The following is a 17,865-nucleotide window of genomic DNA, read 5'->3' as shown; positions in this document are numbered from 1 at the left end:
TTTAGCCTGAGGGGAAGAGAACAACTCCATGAGACACAACAATTCACATGGGGTAATGTATGTAATGGTATCCATTTCTATAATTGACTGATTAGTCAACAAATAAATCAATAAACTAATCCATCAGAGAGACTACTCTACCCTGTCTGCTCAAACAGACTACCCATAGGCAATGTGTAATGTCAATTAAAAGATAAACTGAGAAATGAGTGAGAGACATGGTGAGTAGATAAGGCCACTGCATGGAGAGACAGCGTGAACAAGAGAACAGGGTGAGATAATACAGTTAATACTGTACATTGTATGTCAACTGAATTAATATACATATTATCTCAGGATACTGGATATTATTTCACTGAGTTGCTATTCTCTTTCAGTCTGGAAACATAGTGTATATACACTAAGTGTACAAAACATTAGGAACACCAGCTCTTTCCATGACAGACTGACCAGGTTAATTGAGGTGAAAGCTATGATACCTTATTGATGCCACTTGAATCACTTCAATCAGTGTAGATGAAGGGGAGTAGACAGGTTAATGAAGGATTTTTAAGCCTTGAGACTATTGAGATATGGATTGTGTATGTGTGCCATTCAGAGGGTGATTGTGCAAGACAAAATACATAAGTGCCTTTGGACGGTGTATGGTAGTATGTGCCAGGCGCACCGATTTGAGTGTGTTAAGAACTGCAACGCTGATGGGTTTTTCACACTCAACAGTTTCCCATGTGTATCAAGAATGGTCCACCACCCAAAGGACATCCAGCTAACCTAACAAAACTGTTGAAGCATTGGAGTCAACATGGGCCAGCATCCCTATGGAACGCTTTCGACACCTTGTAGAGTCCATGCCCTGACGAATTGAGGTTGTTCTGAGGGCAAAAGGAAGTGCAACTCACGAAGGAAATGTGTCTTCCGCATTTAACCAAACCCCTCTGAATCAGAGTGGTGCGGGGGGCTACCTTAATCAACATCCACGTCATCGGCACCCGGGGCACAGTGGGTTACTCATGTTACTTTTTAATGGTATGTTTACAAACATATATTATGATAAATAGAATTGAAACTTGTGTCTCATTATGGTAATTGGTGAAATAAGTATAGCCAGTTATAATTGTAATGGCTTAGCAGATAAGAAAAGACGCTCAGTATTTATCTGGCTAAAAGAGAAGGAATATAATATCTATCGTTCACAGGAAACTCATTTCTACAATTTTAGATTAAGTTTTGTGGAAAAAGGACTGGGGGGGGTGAAATATATTTCTCACATGGGCAATGAAATTCAAAAGGAGTGATGACATTAATTAACAGTAATTTTGAGGTAGATGGATGATCAAGGTAGATGGATGATTTTAAATATGTTATTGGACAATGTTGCGTCAAAAAGACAGGTATTCATATTCAAGGCATTCACATTTTGAACTGATTTCAAAGATAAAACACCAGCAGGGGGCGAAAGAGTGTATGCATTGTGGAACCCATCATTGTTTCCCTGGGGAACATATATACTGGTGCACCTTTGTGATAGCAGGTGGTGAAATGTTTGGTGAAAAAGCATTTCACTGGAAGTCCTTCATGGAAGAGGAGACTCTCATTCATACACATTCAGCTCATTTAGGATTCTGGAGACTCAACCGGTAGGCACATGGACATTGTTGTGTAAAATTGTTGCCAGTTAGGTGTTTATTTGTGTTGAGAATTGAGACCAATTGTCTAATTTAGTATATAGTATAATTTAGATAATATGACTACATTGAGATTATATATTTAATTTGAAATGACCTTACTTGAAGTAATGTATATTTATTTTTGTGTTTTGCCCTTGCGTCCTTCATTCCTTAAAGAGGCCTTTTTCAAGTTTGGGCAAAGAGCTGCAGTGTGAACCATACACAACTTGACAGACAATAAACAGATACCTCTTAGGGATAGGGCGCAGTATTTTCACGGCCGGATGAAAAACGTACCCAAATTAAACTGGTTACTACTCTGGCCCAGAAACTAGAATATGCATATTATTAGTAGATTTGGATAGAAAACACTTTGACGTTTCTAAAACTGTTTGAATGGTGTCTGTGAGTATAACAGAACTTACATGGCAGGCAAAAAGCTGAGAACAATTCAACCAGGAAGTGGGAGATCTGAGAATTGTAGTTCTTCTTTTGAATGCCTATCGAAACTACAGTGTCTGAGGGGTCACGTTGCACTTCCTGAGGCTTCCGTTGGCTGTCAAAAGCCTTCAAAGTTTTTTCCTCGTTATCCTGTAACCGGGCAGAGAATAGTAGCTCAGTCAATGAGTGGACTGCTTATGGACAAAGGGATTGGTAATGCGCGATCCCGCGAGCGAGCCTTTCCTTATTTTTCTTCTGGAATGACTACGCTATTGTCCGGTTGGAATATCGCATTTTTACCTTAAAAATACCATAAAGATTGATCGTAAACAACGTTTGACATGCTTCACGGGTCCCGTGTGGCTCAGTTTGTAGAGCATGGTGTTTGTAATGCCAGGGTTGTGGGTTAAATTCCCACGGGGGACCAGTACGGGAAAGAAACAACGACAACAACAAAAAATGTATGAAATGTATACATTCACTACTGTAAGTCGCTCTGGATTAGAGCGTCTGCTCAATGACTAAAATGTAAATGTTCTAAGAACGGTAATGGAACATTTTGACTTTTTGTGTCTCGAATTGCGCTCGCGCGTTATGCCTTTGGATAGTAACCCGAACGCACAAACAAAACGGAAGTATTTGGACATAAATATGGATTATTTCGAACAAAAACAACATTTCTTGTGGAAGTAGCAGTCCTGGGAGTGCATTCTGACGAAGATCAGCAAAGGTAAGAGAATATTTATAATACTAATTCTGAGTTTAGGTGACCCCAGAACTTGGCGGGTGTCTGTATAGCTTGCTTTGATGGCGAGCTATGTACTCAGAATATTGAAAAATATCCTTTCGCCGAAAAGCTATTTTAAAATCTGACACAGCGGTTGCATAAAGGAGTACTGTATCTATAATTCTTAAAATAATTGTTGTGTATTTTGTCAACGTTTATGATGAGTATTTCTGTAATATGTGTGCTCATTCACCGGAAGTTTTGGAGGCTAAACATTTTCTGAACATCACATTTTCTGAACAAATGCTGTTTTTGGATATAAATATGAACTTTATCGAACAAAACATACATGTATTGTGTAACATGATGTCCTACGAGTGTCATCTGATGAAGATCGTCAAAGGTTAGTGCTTCATTTAGCTGTGTTTTGGTTTTTGTGACATCTCCTTGCTTGGAAAATGGCTGTGTGGTTATTTTTGTCTATGTACTCTCCTAACATAATCTAATGTTTTCGCTGTAAAGCCTTTTTGAAATCGGATAATGTGGTTACATTAAGGAGACGTGTATCTTTAAAATGGTGTAAAATAGTCGTATGTTTGAGAAATTGAAATTATGATATTTTTGCTGTTTTGAATTTCGCGCCATGCTAGTTTGTCCGTTAACGGGATCCTGTCTCGAATGGGTCACTAAGAGGTTAAGGAAATCATGAATGTCATGGATATATTGGAATTAGTGGATATATGGAGGCTTAAATACCCTGACCTAGTGAGAAATACACGGCGGAGGCTTAATCAAGCTAGTCGTCTTGATTACTTTCTTATGTCATTCTTTCTGGCACCAAAAGTTTAAAGTGTTTATAGGGGACAGCATGTGGTCACATAATTGGCATAAATATTACTCTTACAGAATTTCCACGTGGACGAGGATATTGGAAATTTAATCAAAGCCTACTGGATGATAAATTCTTCTGTCCTAGTTGTAAACAAGTTATAACTGACTTTTTCCGACATAACATAGGTACAGCAGATCCCCTTTATTGTATGGGACGCTTTTAAACGTGCCTTTAGAGGTCATGCAATTTAGGTCGAGTCCATATGTCGCGACTTCCGCCGAAGTCGGTTCCTCTCCGTGTTTGGGCGGCGTTTGGGCAACACCGCTCATGTTCACCTTCAGCGGGCCATGCTGCGCCAGAAAGCCAGCGCCAGAAAGCCAGCGCAGACCATCACCACAGTGAGGCCCCGGTGTTTGGACCGGGTCTGGCTCTCGGCCCGAAACCTGCCCTGCCGGAAGCTGGGGCCACAGTTTGTGGGGCCATTTAAAGTCCTGAGGAGACTGAACGAGGTTAGTTACAGGTTACAACTTCCCCCCCGATTACCGTATTAACCCCTCGTTCCATGTGTCTCTAATCAGGCCGGTGGTGGCTGGCCCGCTGCAGGAGTCTGAGGTGCGGGAGGTTCCTCCACTTCTAGACATTGAGGGGGCCCCGGTGTATTCCGTTCGGTCCATACCGGATTCGAGGCGAGGGGTCCTTCAGTACCTCGTGGAGTGGGAGGGGTACGGTCCAGAGGAGAGATGCTGGTTTCCGGTGGAGGACGTGTTGGATCCTTCAATGCTGCGGGAGTTCCACCGTCTCCGTCCGGATTGCCCTGCACCTCGCCCTCCGGGTTGTCCCCAAGGCCGGTTTTTGGTGCACTGCTGGAGCCGTGTGTCAAGGGGGGTACTGTTAGAACTTCCGCCGAAGTCGGTTCCTCTCCTTGTTCGGGCGGCATTCGGCGGTCGACGTCACCGGTCTTCTAGCCATCGCCGATCCACCTTTCATTTTCCATTTGTCTTGTTTTCCCACACACCTGGTTTACATTTCCCTCATTACTTGTCGTGTATTTAACCCTCTGTTCCCCCCATGTCTGTGTGTGAAATTGTTTATTGTTGAGGTTGGCACGCTTCCAGCTGGTTTGCACCGGGTTTTGTTTTATTCCCGTGCTTTGTGGCAGCCTGTACTTTGTACATGGGTTTTTGTACTTTGTGCTGCCTCACTTGTTCGTTGGGCACTTGTTTTATGACGCAGTTGCGTTCTATGCAAATTATTGCCTAAGTAAAGTGCTTTGTCCACTCATCTCTGCTCTCCTGCGCCTGACTTCTATGCACCAGCTACACTCACCCCTTGACACCATATTAACAAAGGAAATTAACAGTACAGATGGATAGCAATACAAACTCTACCATAGAGGCACAGAATAAGTTAAAAGGAAAAACAAAAAGAAATAGAGGAACTTATTCAAGAAAGATCCATTGTAATATACACTGCTCAAAAAAATAAAGGGAACACTTAAACAACACATACTAGATCTGAATGAATGAAATAATCTTATTAAATACTTTCTTTACATAGTTGAATGTGCTGACAACAAAATCACACAAAAATAATTAATGGAAATCCAATTTATCAACCCATGGAGGTCTGGATTTGGAGTCACACTCAAAATTAAAGTGGAAAACCACACTACAGGCTGATCCAACTTTGATGTAATGTCCTTAAAACAAGTCAAAATGAGGCTCAGTAGTGTGTGTGGCCTCCACGTGCCTGTATGACCTCCATACAATGCCTGGGCATGCTCCTGATGAGGTGGCGGATGGTCTCCTGAGGGATCTCCTCCCAGACCTGGACTAAAGCATCCGCCAACTCCTGGACAGTCTGTGGTGCAACGTGGCATTGGTGGATGGAGCGAGACATGATGTCCCAGATGTGCTCAATTGGATTCTGGCCTGGTTTAGGTCTTATCTGTCGGAAAGATATCAGTTTGTCTCCGTGAATGGTTTGTCCTCTGACATCAACTGTAAATTTCGGTGTTCCTCAAGGTTCCGTTTTAGGACCACTATTGTTTTCACTATATATTTTACCTCTTGGATGTCATTCGAAAACGTGTTAAATTTCACTGCTATGCAGATGACACACAGCTGTACATTTCAATGAAACATGGTGAAGCCCCAAAATTGCCCTCGCTAGAAGCCTGTGTCTCAGACATAAGGAAGTGGATGGCTGCAAACTTTCGCTTGTCTAGGTCCCAAGAAACAAAGAGATCTTCTGTTGAATCTGACAATTAATCTGGATGGTTGTACAGTAGTCTCAAATAAAACTGTGAAGGACCTCTGCGTTACTCTGGACCCTGATCTCTCTTTTGAAGAACATATCAAGATTGTTTCAAGGACAGCTTTTTTCCATCTACGTAACATTGCAAAAATCAGAAACTTTCTGTCCAAAAATGACGCAGAAAAATTAATCCATGCCTTTGTTACTTCTAGGTTGGACTACTGCAATGCTCTACTTTCCGGCTACCCGGATAAAGCACTAAATAAACTTCAGTTAGTGCTAAATACGGCTGCTAGAATCCTGACTAGAACCAAAAAATGTGATCATATTACTCCAGTGCTAGCCTCCCTACACTGGCTTCCTGTTAAAACCTGTTAGGGCTAGGGGGCAGCATTTGCACGTCTGGATAAAAAAACGTACCCGATTTAATCTGGTTACTAATCCTACCCAGTAACTAGAATATGCATATACTTATTATATATGGATAGAAAACACCCTAAAGTTTCTAAAACTGTTTGAATGGTGTCTGTGAGTATAACAGAACTCATTTGGCAGGCAAAACCCTGAGACATTTTCTGACAGGAAGTGGATACCTGATGTGTTGTATTGACTTTAAACCTATCCCATTGAAAAACACAGGGGCTGAGGAATATTTTGGCACTTCCTATTGCTTCCACTAGATGTCACCAGCCTTTACAAAGTGTTTTGAGTCTTCTGGAGGGAGATCTGACCGAACAAGAGCCATGGAACGATGATGTCCCATTAGACACCTGGCGCGCGAGTTCATGTTGGGTACCCTCGTTCCAATACGTTATAAAAGAGTATGCATTCGTCCACCTTGAATATTATTCATGTTCTGGTTAAAAAAGGCGCTAATGATTTATGCTATACAACGTTTGACATGTTTGAACGAACGGAAATATATTTTTTCCCCTCGTTCATGACGAGAAGTCCGGCTGGCTTAGATCATGTGCTAACAATACGGAGATTTTTGGACATAAATGATGAGCTTTTTTGAACAAAACTACATTCGTTATGGACCTGTGATACCTGGAAGTGACATCTGATGAAGAGAATCAAAGGTAATGGATTATTTACATAGTATTTTCGATTTTAGATCTCCCCAACATGACGTCTAGTCTGTATCGCAACGCGTATTTTTCTGGGCGCAGTGCTCAGATTATTGCAAAGTGTGATTTCCCAGTAAGGTTATTTTTAAATCTGGCAAGTTGATTGCGTTCAAGAGATGTAAATCTATAATTCTTTAAATGACAATATAATATTTTACCAATGTTTTCTAATTTTAATTATTTAATTTGTGACGCTGACTTGACTGCCGGTTATTGGAGGGAAACGATTTCCTCAACATCAATGCCATAGTAAAACGCTGTTTTTGGATATAAATATGAACTTGATAGAACTAAAAATGCATGCATTGTCTAACATAATGTCCTAGGAGTGTCATCTGATGGAGATTGTAAAAGGTTAGTGCATCATTTTAGCTGGTTTTATGGTTTTGGTGACCCTGTCTTTGACTTGACAAAACATTACACACAACTCTTGTAAATGTACTGTCCTAACATACTCTAAATTTATGCTTTCGCCGTAAAACCTTTTTGAAATCATAAAACGTGGTTAGATTAAGGAGATGTTTATCTTTCAAATGGTGTAAAATAGTTGTATTTTTGAAAAATTTGAATTTTGACATTTATTTGGATTCAAATTTGCCGCTCTTGAAATGCACCTGCTGTTGATGGAGTGCACCACGGGTGGCACGCTAGCGTCCCACCTAGCCCATAGAGGTTAAGGCAAGGGCTGATGTCAAGGTTTTACTGCTAACCTACAAAGCATTACATGGGCTTGCTCCTACCTATCTTTCCAATTTGGTCCTGCCGTACATACCTACACGTACGCTACGGTCACAAGACGCGGGCCTCCTAATTGTTCCTAGAATTTCTAAGCAAACAGCTGGAGGCAGGGCTTTCTCCTATAGAGCTCCATTTTTATGGAATAGTCTGCCTACCCATGTGAGAGACGCAGACTCAGTCTCAACCTTTAAGTCTTTACTGAAGACACATCTCTTCAGTAGGTCCTATGATTAAGTGTAGTCTGGCCCAGGGGTGTGAAGGTGAACGGAAAGGCTGGAGCAACGAACCGCCCTTGCTGTCTCTGCCTGGCCGGTTTCCCCTCTTACCACTGGGATTCTCTTCCTCTACCCCTATTACGGGGGCTGAGTCACTGGCTTACTGGTGTTCTTCCATGCCGTCCCTGGGAGGGGTGCGTCACTTGAGTGGGTTGAGTCACTGACGTGGTCTTCCTGTCTGGGTTGGCGCCCCCCCTTGGGCTGTGCCGTGGCGGAGATCTTTGTGGGTTATACTCGGTCTTGTCCCGGGATGGTATGTTGGTGGTTGGAGATATCCCTCCAGTAGTGTGGAGGCTGTGCTTTGGCAAAGTGGGTGGGGTTATATCCTACCTGTTTGGCCCTGTCTGGGGGTTTCATCGGATGGGGCCACTGTCTCCTGACCCCTCCTGTCTCAGCCTCCAGTATTTATGCTGCAGTAGTTTACGTGTCGGGGGGCTAGGGTCAGTCTGTCACATCTGGAGTATTTCTCTTGTCTTTTCCGGTGTCCTGTGTGAATTTAAAATATATTATCTCTCTTTCTTTCTCTCTCACTCTCGGAGGACCTGAGCCCTAGGACCATGCCTCAGGACTACCTGGCTTGATGACTCCTTGCTGTCCCCAGTTCACCTGGCCGTGCTGCTGCTCCAGTTCCAACTGTTCTGCCTGCAGCTATGGAACCCTGACCTGTTCACCGGACATGCTACCTGTCCCAGACCTGCTGGAAGCCTGACCTATTCACCGGACGTGCTACCTGTCCCAGACCTGCTGTTTTCAACTCTCTAGAGACAGCAGGAGCGGTAGAGATACTCTCAAAGATCGGCTATGAAAAAGCCAACTGACACTTACTCTTGTGTTACTGACTTGTTGCACCCTCGACAACTACTATGATTATTATTATTTGACAATGCTGGTCATTTATGAACATTTGAACATCTAGGCCATGTGCTGTTATAATCTCCACCCGGCACAGCCAGAAGAGGTACTTGCCACCCCTCATAGCCTGGTTCCTCTCTAGGTTTCTTCCTAGGTTTTGGCCTTTCTAGGGAGTTTTTCCTAGCCACCGTGCTTCTACACCTGCATTGCTTGCTGTTTGGGGTTTTAGGCTGGGTTTCTGTACAGCACTTTGAGATATCAGCTTATGTTAGAAGGGCTATATAAATAATTTTGATTTGATTCAGGTCTGGGGAACGGGCGGGCCAGTCCATAGCATCAATGCCTTCCTCTTGCAGGAACTGCTGACACACTCCAGCCACATGAGGTCTAGCATTGTCTTGCATTAGGAGGAACCCAGGGCCAACCGCACCAGCATATGGTCTCACAAGGGGTCTGAGGATCTCATCTCGGTACCTAATGGCAGTCAGGCTACCTCTGGCGAGCACATGGAGGGCTGTGCGGCCCCCCCAAAGAAATGCCACCCCACACCATGACTGACCCACCGCCAAACCGGTCATGCTGGAGGATATTGCAGGCAGCAGAACGTTCTCCACGGCGTCTCCAGACTCTGTCACGCGCTCAGTGTGAACCTGCTTTCATCTGTGAAGAGCACAAGGCGCCAGTGGCGAATTTGCCAATCTTGGCGTTCTCTGGCAAATGCCAAACGTCCTGCACGGTGTTGGGCTGTAAGCACAACCCCCACCTGTGGACGTCGGGCCCTCATACCACCCTCATGGAGTCTGTTTCTGACCGTTTGAGCAGACACATGCACATTTGTGGCCTGCTGGAGGTCATTTTGCAGGGCTCTGGCAGTGCTCCTCCTGCTCCTCCTTGCACAAAGGCGGAGGTAGCGGTCCTGCTGCTGGGTTGTTGCCCTCCTACGGCCTCCTCCACGTCTCCTGATGTACTGGCCAGTCTCCTGGTAGTGCCTCCATGCTCTGGACACTACGCTGACAAACACAGCAAACCTTCTTGCCACAGCTCACATTGATGTGCCATCCTGGATGAGCTGCACTACCTGAGCCACTTGTGTGGGTTGTAGACTCCGTCTCATGCTACCACTAGAGTGAAAGCACCGCCAGCATTCAAAAGTGACCAAAACATCAGCCAGGAAGCATAGGAACTGAGAAGTGGTCTGTGGTCACCACCTGCAGAACCACTCCTTTATTGGGGGTGTCTTGCTAATTGCCTATAATTTCCACCTGTTGTCTATTCCATTTGCACAACAGCATGTGAAATGTATTGTCAATCAGTGTTGCTTCCTAAGTGGACAGTTTGATTTCACAGAAGTGTGATTTACTTGGAGTTACATTGTGTTGTTTAAGTGTTCCCTTTATTTTTTTAAGCAGTACATTATAAAAATAAAGCGAACTGGAAGTAATATGGGGAAAAATGCACCAAACTGTTTTTCAATCTTCAACATAGTTGAAGTCGGATAATTACATACACTTAGTTTGGAGTCATTAAAACTCATTTTTCAATCACTCCACAAATTTCTTGCTAACAAACTATAGTTTTGGCAAGTCGGTTAGGACATCTACTTGGTGCATGACACAAGTAATTATTCCAACAATTGTTTACAGACAGATTATTTCACTTATAATTCACTGTATCACAATTCCAGTGGGTCAGAAGTTTACATACACTGAGTTGACTGTGCCTTTAAACAGCTTGGAAAATTCCAGAAAATGATGTAATGACTTTAGAAGCTTCTGATGGGCTAATTGAAATCATTTGAGTCAATTGGAGGTGTACCTGGGATGTATTTGAAGGCCTACCTTCAAACTTGGTGCCTCATTGCTTGACATCATTTGAAAATCAAAAGAAATCAGCCAAGACCTCAGAAGAGAAATTGTAGACCTCCACAAGTCTGGTTCATCCTTGGGAGTAATTTCCAAATGCCTGAAGTTACCACGTTCATCCGTACAAACAATTAGTACGCAAGTATAAACACCATGGGACCACGCAGCCATCATTCCGCTCAGGAAGGAGACTCGTTCTGTCTCCTAGAGATTAACGTACTTTTGTGCGAAAAGTGCAACTCAATCCCAGAACAACAGCAAAGGACCTTGTGAAGATGCTGGAGGAAAGAAGTACAAAAGTACTTTTATGGTGGATATAGATATCCACAATAAAACGTGTCCTATATCGACATAACCTGAAAGGCCGCTCAGCAAGGAAGAAGCCACTGCTCCAAAATCACCATAAAAAAGCCAGACTACGGTTTGCAACTGCACATGGGGACAAAAATGGCTTAAGGACAACAAAGTCAAGGTATTGAAGTGGCCATAACAAAGCCCTTACCTCAATCCTGTAGAAAATGCGTGGGCAGAACTGAAAAAGCATGTGTGAGCAATAAGGCCTACAAACCTGACTCAGTTACACCAGCTCTGTCAGGGGGAATGGGCCAAAATTCACCTAACTTACTGTGGGAAGCTTGTGGAAGGCTACCCGAAACATTTGACCCAAGTTAAACAATTTAAAGGCAATGCTACCAAATACTAATTGAGTTTATGTAAACTTCTGATCCACTCAGAATGTGATGAAAGAAATAAAAGCTGAAATCTCTCTCTACTACTATTCTGACATTTCACATTCTTAAAATAAAGTGGTGATCCTAACTGACCTGACGGAATTTTTACTAGGATTAAATGTCAGGAATTGTCAAACTGATTTTAAATGTATTTGGCTAAGTTCTATGTAGCCTTCCGACTTCAACTGTATATACATGCATACATATACACACTTAAAAAATATATCTTTATTATTTATTATTCCCTGAAAACCAGCACTAAAAGGGTACAAAAGTGTCCAAATTATTAATAGGCTAGACTGTTATTACTTATCGCCGTTGGGGGGGTGACGCCGAGACAATAAAACTGAAATGGCTTCTGAAGTCCAGGATACTCCCGGGGAGGGAGGAGTAGAAAAGGAAAATGTTACCATAGCCTTAGAGGCACTAAAAAAGCATATGATCAAACCAAGTACCAAATAAATGGTGGGGAAAATTAGCGAAGTTGGAACACACTTTCCGGTAATAGAATGTTTAAAAATAGTCAATGTATGGATGCAATCGTAATGTGGAACACTGAGATCAGAGAACGGTCCAAACCACAATATGCAGGCATCCTAATCACAGCATTTTATCAGCAGCCGATAAAACTACAAAAAGAGAAAAATAAAGATCTGTGAGGTAAAATGGAGCCGGCATTGGAAGAATGAGTGTACAGTGGTACTGGAACATGCTGTTTTGGGAGAAAATGCCGCTGTAAAAGCGTTTGCTTCTGTGTCAAAAGAGCAGCAGCAAACCCTCTTGAAAGCAGCGGGACAGGAACATTTTGCATAGGAACACATGGCCTCCGTTCGATCAATAGTGGTTCATAGAGATGACTTTTTTATGTGAAAGGAGACGTAGGAGGTCACGTCTCACACAACTTTCTAATAGATACAACCACTCAAATATCACTGATTCCATACGATGAAAAATTGGCAAAATATGCGACAGGGAAAAGTATCACGTTCAGTGGGGTAACAGGGTCACAATCTAAGGCGATACAACTATTACCTATGACATTAAACATAGGACCTGTGACAATACCAGGATGATTTTACATGGAGCGGGCATTGGGGGTAGAGAAAGACCAGTAATGTACTGGAGTAAATCGCTAGACTCGGTGACAAGAGGAATGCCACCGTGCCTTAGAGCGGTACAGGCGACAGAAATAGTGTTGCATAACATGGCTTCCATTACAATGGGTCAAAAAGTAGATTTGTATGTTCCACACGCAGTAGCAACCATGGTGGACAGCACGAAAGCACAACATGTTACTGGTGCAAGATGGACAAACTGGGAGTTAACGTTAAATGGGGAATGTCTACAATTTCATAAGATTGGTGCTTTGAATCCTGCGTTGTTATTGCCGTTGCCTGGGGAGGGTGAATCGCATACATGTAACCCAGATCAGATTACTCCAAAACCTAGGCCTGTTTTGCAAAAGACAGCATTGGAATCGGGACAATAATTGTATACAGATGGCTCTAGTTACATGAACACAGAGTGAAGAGAACAATGGGGTACGCTGTGTGTGATGACAGAGGAATAGTGAAGGCTGACCCACTGTTAGCCTCGGTGTCAACACAGGGGGCAGAGTTACATGCATTGGCCGAGGCTTGTAGATTGTCGGAAGGGGAGAATGTAACAATATACACTGATTCTCGGTACGCATTTGGAGTAGTTCATGATTGTGGTCACAACGGGGCATGTTAACAGCGACAAGAACACCAATAAAAAATGGTCTGGAGGTAGAGGCATTATTAGAAGCATGTCAGTTACCCAGTAAATTAGCAGTGGTGAAACGTGAAGCTCATACTAGTCGTACAGATAAAATCGCCATAGGTAATCGTAAAGCAGACAAAATGGCTAAGGCGGCTGCCTTGGTGAGAGAAAGTGTTAGAGAGCCACATGTACATATTGCGGATTCCTTGCAATGAGAAATTGGCTAAATTTGCCACAGGAAAATGTATTTTGGGTTGAAGAATCTAGGCAAAATGCCAGGGGAATAGATTATAAAGGTAACAAATTTAAATTAGAAGGCCAAACACTCCTTGCAAACTCAGAAAGCCTTTTTTTTTTTTTTATATCATGAGACATTTTATGTGGTTTTATTTTTAAATAGATTTACGTTTTATGTCATCTTATTGTGGAATAGAATTCTAGAATGGACGAAAGGGTGGAGGGGTCACGAGGAATTAGTATAGGGGTTACCTAACCTAAAATGAACTGGGGTCACAAGTAATTGGTATAGGGGTTACCAAACCTAAAATGAACTTTACATTTTTTTATGTGGTGTGGTGGTTATGGAGAATCATGGGGAAAAGAGACCAGTGAATCGTTAGACAAACATTTAATGATTGGAGTAAGGACAGTGGATTTACAAATAAAAGGTTTGGTTTATAATTAATACTTTTGGATTGCTGGTCCCTGGAGTTTGAGGGGGGTGAGAGTTTAGTGATATTCAGCAGTTTTAGTTATTAACGTATCTGGATTAGGCCATAAACGAGTTCCGGATAATAAGTGAGGCCTCTTCACACACTATTTACTGGTTACGAATGTGCGTTAGTGGTGTGTTGATACTGTGGGATTTATTGGATGGGGTCTTTTCAATTCAGTTAAATTGGGTAAGCAGAAGGATGGAAATGTTTTGAAAGGTATTTAAATAGTTTCTGAAGGGCAGGGAAAGAAAAGGGAGAGGAAACATTTTAATGGTGTCGAATGCCCTGTATCCTAGAATTTCTGGTGAGGAATGACCCTCACTAGAACCTCACTAGAAATTATCGGGGGGATTTAAATATAAAATGTATGAGAAACACCATTCTCTATCCAAATTGTACCATTACTTTAGGAGATTATTATTATTTCCATAGGGAGTTATAAAGAGTTGTAATTCTAAGTCTAAGTTATTCGAATTTGTTTTATTTTCGATTTAACATGTTTTTGAATCACGCATTTGAAAGGGGAAAATTACCAGTTCCCTGAGGGTCCTGGTCTTTGTGTACTTATACAGTGGTACTGTGTTCAGTCTGCATATAGAAATGAAAATATATGTTAATAAGGGATGACAGTTACTTCAAATGGATTGTGATATATGTATTGCTGATTTCATTTTGTGTTTTTGTTTCGATACAAATTTCACCAGATGGGAATACTGGAGTGGGGAATTCTGCGAGGGGTTAGGAGGCTAACTTCATAATCTGGTAACTCTTCCGAGAGGTCGCCAGTAGAATAAGGGAGTATGGACTAATTTATAAAATGGTTTTAGCAGTAACATTGTTATGCTTTTTGACATTTGTCGTAGAGATAATGTTATTAAGAAATGGTTAATGTCATAATTAGACATATAGTCAATGTTTGTCTGGTTTCCTGAAACAGAAATGAAATGAACTAAACTGCTGTTATGATCTGTGCTTTTGAGGTTATCATGGAAGGTGACGTCATATTGTGTCTTAATGCATGGTAGGAATAATTTGACCACAAACAGTGTGTGTAAACCTCAAATCCCTCCCTAACCGCCTGAAGAAAGACCAACAAAGGCATGCAATGAGAGACAGTGACTTTTAACACGTCTATCTGAGTCCGAGCAAAAAACCGGGGCCGGGGTGCTGAGAGCACGTGTGGAGTGAGCGTGGAGAGAGAGAATGGCTCAGGTGACAAACTCATGTACATGGGATAAACGGAAGTATCTATTTGGATATTAAAATCGGGAACATTATCAAGGGCCATGAAATGTGACAGGCAAATATTACATGTGCCGTTGGGAAAAAGAACTGTAAACGACGTCTGAAGAAAACACGCTAGAATGATAAATGCCGGGTGAAGGAAAGGTGGTGGTGGTGGTGGTATACAACCTGCTAACTATTTAGACTAAGGATGCATTGAGATACTGATCTTTCATTACCAGGCCACTCGTGATAGGAGAACAGGGACAAAAGGGGGCTGTAATGAGAAGCGTTATGACCGGCAATAAAAGGTTTTTTATAAATGTATGTTCTAACAGGGATGATGTGTGCTAAATTGAGAAGCTGGAATTCGAGTCCTAGACTCAAAGTAAGCACTTAGGACTGGTAAATCTGAATTTGGGTTGGATAATTTATTAAATGTGTTCTTTGTGATTGGGATACAAAGAGAAGGAATTGCTACATAACGATGAGGGGTGGGGGTACTGCTAAAATGTATTTGGCTGAGAGAGTTTCCAGAAACTTATCTCTAAGTGTCATCCTGAGGGGAGGAGGTTTGTTAGGGGAATCACTGGATGATAGCTTGGGACAACCATGAACATTTTTTGTTCTCTTTTGTTTTACCCTGTATTCAGAATTATCGCATCAGTGATGTTATTAAACATGTACTTTTTTTCTCTTTCCTTTTCAAGTCAATATGTTTTTAGGTTTCATGGAACATGAGGGTGTTAATTGTTCCATAGAAGGGAATGATGTATATTGACTAACTGATTTGAGAATGTGTTAGTATGTTTATAACTGTAGAAAATGCATTAGAAGTAGTATTGTGTGTTATGGGTTAGATGTAATGATAGTATCATTCCCAGAGACTGTATATTGTTACAGGAGATAGCTCATAGGCGAGGGAGGACAGCTAACTGTACACAATATGGGGATTTAGTTGAACATTACACATACCTAGATCATGGTGAGAGTAGAAGAGATAGTGGTGGCATTTCAGACACTATGGTAAACTTTCAGGACACCTGTGACTCAGAGTTTTGTTAGGTTGGATATTATTCCCAACTCATTTTTCTCCAATTTCTAATAGCCGGTGAACATTTTGACAGATTACATGCTGGAGTTATTCTCACGGCAGTCACTGTAGGGACAGTAACTGAAGGAGCAGTACTAGTAGCGAAGGATGCTATATTGACAGCATGGAATTGGACTACTGTGCAAATGAGGGGTATTGTGATACTATAGTCATGGGCCATGTTGGTAGTAGCAGGGGTTACTTTAGTAGCATTGTTGGGATATTAGTTTATGAAGACTCATGCCACATGGATTGGTAATTGTAACTGGGAGACCGATGGGAGTACTGGGTAGGTGGTTATTCAAATGTCACAAATTAGTGATCTTGCCATACGTGGAGAGTTGTCAGGAAATGACCGATGTGTTTCAGTGTGTATATCCTCAGGTGAAAGCAGAAATAACCAAGGGCATGGGCTGAATTCTGGAGATTGAGTGACCATCAAGAGACCCCAGGCAGGGGTGTTGGGACAGCGTTGGTTTGGGCCACACACACTACGCCGTACAGTACCTGCAGCGGTAAAGATCATTATGTCTCTCCTTGGGGGGTGCATTGTTCTCACGTGAAGTGAGGTCCAGCTGCATAATGGGTGAGTGAAGACACCATGACAGAGGAAGCGGAGCGAGAGACTCGATTCCACTGTAAGACATACAGATGGGTTGGGCCTGGGAGCTACTTTAAACATCATATTTGGGTTGGGGTTAGCTGCTTTATTGGTTAATGCATCATATGATAGAGGATAGCTGTTGGGGTAATTGTACTCTGAACAAAATGTTGAAGGCATTGATGTGAAAGCATATATAGTGCTGAGGTACCTCAAGAGGATGTAACGTTGATTAGGGATGCGCACTTGCATATCAGGTGACGTGCCTATCAGGTGAAATAGAGGAGATGGGGAACAAAGTGAATATGACATTACTTGGGAACACCTCTCGGAACCTGGGGCCGAAAGGGGAAGACTGGGCGAAAGCATGAGGAAGTTTTTTTAGAGCTTTCATTTTTGTGGAACCCAGCAGGAAAGTATCCTGGAGGCAGAGTGTCAGGTGAAGAGCGAGTGGGAATTGTCATAGTCTCAGACTTTGGTTTTCATGCATATATTCATGAGCTATTACTCTCTGAGGAACCAGAAGGGGGAAGTGGAGAAACTAAAAGCCGCTCCATTTGACATAGAACAAGACAGCAGATTCAGCTGGAATGGCATTTTGTTGTGTGATGATAGATGGAAATAAAATTGTGTGATCATAAGTCTCTGAATTTGTAAACCTCGCGGTGAATGTTTGTTCATTGTTTGTTCCATTTGTTAGTTTGATTATAAAACATGAATTATTATTATTTTTTTTTTCATGATTTATTATCATGGTTTATCCATTTATAAGTAATTTACAAGTTTATGTAAATTGAACATTAGAGATAAAATGCAAATTAATTACTTAAAAATCATACGATGTCATTTTCTGGATTTTTGTTTTAGATTCCGTCTCTCACAGTTGAAGTGTACCTATGATAAAAATTACAGACCTCTACACGCTTTTTAAGTAGGAAAACCTGCAAAATCAGCAGTGTATCAAATACTTCTTCTCC

At 42.0% G+C, this 17,865-nt stretch overlaps 1 long non-coding RNA gene across 1 annotated transcript; it reads left to right on the top strand.

Annotated features, from left to right (window-relative positions):
* The first annotated feature begins 1,492 nt into the window (after positions 1-1,492).
* LOC145861122 (uncharacterized) lies at positions 1,493-15,891 on the top strand. The gene is made up of 2 exons (XR_014380941.1): positions 1,493-1,637; positions 8,606-15,891. It is a non-coding gene; the product is annotated as an uncharacterized LOC145861122 (long non-coding RNA).
* Positions 15,892-17,865: the final 1,974 nt, after the last annotated feature.

This window comes from Salmo salar, chromosome 16 (assembly GCF_965601325.2).
Source record: "Salmo salar chromosome 16, fSalSal1, whole genome shotgun sequence".
NCBI classification, from domain to species: Eukaryota; Metazoa; Chordata; class Actinopteri; order Salmoniformes; family Salmonidae; genus Salmo; species Salmo salar.
Note: the sequence above shows the minus strand (reverse complement) of the source record. Positions and strands in the feature narration are given on the sequence as shown.